The sequence below is a fragment of the Procambarus clarkii genome, chromosome 25 (genome assembly GCF_040958095.1).
Source record: "Procambarus clarkii isolate CNS0578487 chromosome 25, FALCON_Pclarkii_2.0, whole genome shotgun sequence".
NCBI classification, from domain to species: Eukaryota; Metazoa; Arthropoda; class Malacostraca; order Decapoda; family Cambaridae; genus Procambarus; species Procambarus clarkii.
The window spans coordinates 22,431,541-22,436,428 of NC_091174.1; the positions used below are offsets into that span (position 1 = coordinate 22,431,541).

Genomic DNA, 4,888 nt, shown 5'->3' on the forward strand with positions numbered 1-4,888 from the left:
AGCGGTCGACCCCACACACGCATTCATAAATTTGTACATGCTGTTCATTCAAAACGGGAATTTTCTCAAGTATAAATTAATATTATAATATATTGGCATATTGTGTACATATAGGCATAGATTAGGTTAGGTTAGGTGTTTAAGTTCTGTTGGCGATTATTTGTATTTGTAGTACGTGGGTGAAGCATTTATAGCGTTGTGATTCGAACAAAATTCGTCAGTGAAGCACTTGTTCCGGATATGTTCGAACGTCAACAGTTGTGAGTCATGTGTAAACCACTTTTCATTCATTAACAGGGGGTTTGGCGGGTGCATGGAATCACTTGTGGATCTTTGTTTGGAGGACGGGCTGAGCATTTACAGCGTTGTGGTTCGAATAAAATTCGTCAGTGAAGCACTTGTTCCGGAAGTGGTCGAACGAAATCAGTTGTGAGTCGTGTGTAAACCGTTTTTTATTCATAAACCAGCCCGTCCTCCAAACAAAGATCCAAAAGTGATTCCATGCACCCGCCAAACCCCCTGTTTATGAATGAAAAGCGGTTTACACACGACTCACAACTGCTGACGTTCGAACATATCCGGAACAAGTGTTTCACTGACGAATTTTGTTCGAATCACAACGCTATAAATGCTTCACCCACGTACTACAAATACAAATAATCGCCAACAGAACCTAAACACCTAACCTAACCTAACCTATGCCTATATATGCACAATATGCTAATATATTATAAAATTAATTTATATTTTAGAAATTTCCTTATTTTAATAAACAGCTTGTAAAAATTTATGAATGCGTCTGTGGTGTCGACTGCTGGATGTAATGGACTTGAGTCGAGGACGGGTTGCATAAACAGGGGGTTTGGCGGGTGCATGGAATCACTTTTCGAGTCTTCGTTTGGAGGACGGGCTGGAAGTAAAGTCAAGATGGATATTCGGAGTGTGTGGAAAGACCCACACACTCGGTACTCGCCAGGTGCCGAGTGTGTGTACCACCAGCAAGCAGGCGGACCCAGGAGCTACACACACTGACGGATTGGTCTCTAGGTATTCCTGAAGGTAAGGGCGGGTATGTAGTGCCTTTACATGAACTTTGAGAGAATGGTAGGACCAAAGTTGTCCTTTGGCAACAGGAAGTTGGTCCAGTTATTAGGAGACAGTGTTATTTGTGCAGCAGTAGGTAGGGGCAGTGGTTATGACCCTGGGCGACTGTATGAGAACCGGCCCTTCAGAGTTATAGTAATTTTCAGCAGTGAAGTGGTTGTGTTAACTGACCAGTATTTATTATAGCAGAATTTAGGGGCCAAGAGTTAGAGCCAATTGTTGAGAATTGATCTGTGAGATTTATATTTATTAAATTTATATTAATTTCTATAGTAATTGATATTTATTATATCTATATTAATTTCTTTATTAATTTATATTTTACGTCAATTTATATTTTACATTAATTTATATTTATTTCGATAGCAATCTGTATGAGGTTTAAAGTGGACTGTATGATTTAAAAGTCTCACAAATCGCTTTTTTGCACATTCTGGGGGGGGGGGGGGTTATGGTTTATTTGTAGTCAACAATATAAATTATTGGTTATTTGACATTCACTACACTATTAAACTACATATGTTATTGACTAAAATGGGGAGGACTTATCTGATTGATGTTATAAACTTGACAACCAGTGTGAAGACGGATGAACATGCCAATCGATACCCTTTGTGGGTGTGGCGGAGCTAGATTTACCCCAGCGACTGATGTTAAAATTAATGGCCGGCTCTCTCTGTGGCCCTCTCTCACGCCTCCTGGCTCTCTTGTCCAGGTGTCAAAAGTGGTTAGAGGCCAGTGGTTGATTTACTCGATTTTGGTACTGATAATTAAGTTGATTCAAGGGAAATGTTTTTATGATGTTTACAGTCCAACGAAACAACAATCCAACAGAATTAGCTGATGAACAGCAACGTGGCAATGATATCCCGTTTTCTTCCTAGGAAAATTCCACTGTGCCACAACCTCTATAAGTGGTTATAACACTATTTCAAGGGTTAAGTTGTTATTACAAACAGCAGCAATATTATTTACATATTGTATTGAATATTAGTAAGTTGTATCGGTTTTCTGATACCAACTGCAATAGTGTGAAGACCGGCGCAGGTATAACAGCAGTTTGGGGGGGGGAGCCAGTGTTTGAAGGCTCAGGCGGCCCGGTAAGGGCTTATATGCAGTCATCCCGTCCTCATAAACAAAGGCCAAAGACCATTCCATGCACCCGCCAACCCCCCTGTTTATGAGTGAAAATGATTTACACACGACTCACAACTGCTGACTTTCGAACACTTCCAGAACAAGTGCTTCACTGTCGAATTTTGTTCGAACCACAACGCTGTAAATGCTTCACACACGTACTACAAATACAAATAATTGCCTACAGAACTTAAACACCTAACCTAACCTAAGTCTATATATGCACAATATGCTAATATACTATAATATTAATTTATTTTTTAGAAAATTGATTTTGAATGAACAGCATGTAAAAATTTATGAATGCGTCTGTAGGGTCGACAACCCGTCCTCGACTCATTTCCATTACATCCAGCGGTCGACCCCACAGACGCATTCATAAATTTGTACATGTTGTTCATTCAAACAGGAATTTTCTCATATATAAATTAATATTATAATATGTTAGCATATTGTGCATATATAAGCATAAGTCAGGTTAGTTTAGGTATTTAGGTTCAATTGGCGATTATTTGCATTTGTAGAGAGCTTCACGTGGGTGAAGCATTTATAGCGTTGTAGTTCGAATAAAATTCGTCAGTGACGCACTTGTTCCGGAAGTGTTCGACTCAGTTGTGAGTCGTGTGTAAACCGTTTTTTATTCATAAACAGGGGGTTTGGCGGGTGCATAGAATCACTTTTGGGTGTTTGGAGGACGGGCTGAGGGTCGACCGCTGGATGGAATGGACTTGAATCGAGGACAGGTTAATGCAGTATCAGACATTTTCAGTGATTCAAGGGGCAAACTTAGAATTCCGAGTGACCACATAGACGTGGAGACTGTGAGCTAAAATAAATGGAAGTAAGGCAGTTTTTACGTGTTCCAGTGTTCCAGGGCTTGGAAGTCAATGATCTGAGGAGATGTTAGCTGGCAAACAGCAACCTGAAGAGCTGTATGTTGCTACTTCTAAGGATGGACAGTGACTGACCCGAGGAGATGCCAGAGGGCACCAGCCAGACGGGAGAGCTAAGAAATTAACTTTTAGAATAAATTAGATTTTTGTTTAGTCTGGTGAAGCTACATTTGATTTGGATGGATAAAAGAAGTTTACTTATCCACAGCTTAATTAGACGATTCTGTAGACACCCTCAAGCCTATATTTTGTAAACATTTAAGCAGAATAACAGGTAGCAAATAGCCTAAACTATTGAGGATGTCAGTGGTGGATTTTGCCTTATCAGATTTTACAGTTTGTGTGTAAATCACGAAAATTAGGGCTTCGAAGGGATTTACAGTTTATGTATAGACTTATAACCAATTTTTGGGATTAGATTAAGAAGTGATGAGCCATGAATGACGCAATGAACGCATATTTATATGTTTAGGAAAATGACTCATTTATATATAACATTTGTTTGTCCAGTCCCTACAATGGAGCATTGTAGGGACTAAGGTGTGTTTTTGAATTGTGGTATTGACTCTTATGTCACTGTTGCAATTATTATTTACTATCAGTGTCATTAAATTTATGTCCCTTAAATTGATATATTGCTTTAGACTTATTTACTGTGTAAAAAAAGCGAGTGAAATTGCGTATAAATTTTACACGAGGCAACCAGGATGCAAGCCGGATGAGGCTATGGAAAATTGACATTAAGGTAGACCTTTTGGTTTAGTTATATATGTTATAATATTTATTTTTGTGATTTTGATGACAATGATGAATGATTAAACATTTCAGTAAGTGTTGCGAAGCTTGAATAAGTTACGATAACGTAGCTCTTTCCTTGCTGTCCTTGAAAAGAGGTTGGTGTGACTAAAGTTCTCATGCTCTAGCTATCTTGAGATGATTTCGGGGCTTAGTGTCCCCGCGGCCCCGTCCTCGACCAGGCCTCCACCCCCAGGACGCAGCCCGTAGCAGCTGTCTTACTCCCAGGTACCTATTTACTGCTAGGTAACAGGGGCATCAGGGTAAAAGAAACATTATGCCCATTTGTTTCCGCCTTCACCAGGGATGGAACCCGGAACCTCAGGACTACGAATACAAAGCGCTGCCCACCCAACTGTTAGGCGCCCTAAAGCTAGCTAGCCCAAGCAAGTTGCAAATATTAATCTGGGTCCAGATTCACGAAGGTACTTACGAATGTTTTTCTTCTTAGCTACGAATGTTTTTATTCTTAGCGCCTTCGTAGCGGCTACGTCGGTATTCAGGTAGCCACCCTAAGAAGGAAAACCTTTGTAAGTTTGCTCCGTCAGCTAAGTGTGCTGTCGACCAGCTTTACGTAAACTGGATATAACTCAATGTTTCTCTACTACATAACACAGAGGATCGATTTTAAGATTTTAATATAAACAAAAGATTATAGCTGGTGAATCTCGTAAAGTCCTTCGTGTTAGTTATATATGCATTCTCTGCTTGAAACTTGAAGTTAATATGTCTTTTATGATATTAGAATTAGTTTTATAATAGCAAGATATTATACCGGTAGTTATTAAGTAAATAAACACTAGTGAACATGAAATATGAGAGAAGGTGACTGGTGGGAGCATTTACTATCACCAAATGCCCCACTCCACAAATGATGTTAGGTAAGAAGGGTAAAAGCTTCAAAAAATCTCTCATTGAATACTTAAACCTATAATTATGACTGTATGGACTATTATGAC

The 4,888-nt window shown here is 39.3% G+C and overlaps 1 long non-coding RNA gene across 2 annotated transcripts; it reads left to right on the top strand.

Moving 5' to 3' along the window:
• The first annotated feature begins 911 nt into the window (after nt 1-911).
• LOC138368650 (uncharacterized) lies at nt 912-3,967 on the top strand. Of its 2 annotated transcripts, none has more exons than XR_011229633.1 (2): nt 912-1,059; nt 3,108-3,967. It is a non-coding gene; the product is annotated as an uncharacterized lncRNA (long non-coding RNA). The 2 variants fall into 2 exon arrangements; XR_011229632.1 differs by having other exon boundaries at nt 3,116-3,967.
• Nucleotides 3,968-4,888: the final 921 nt, after the last annotated feature.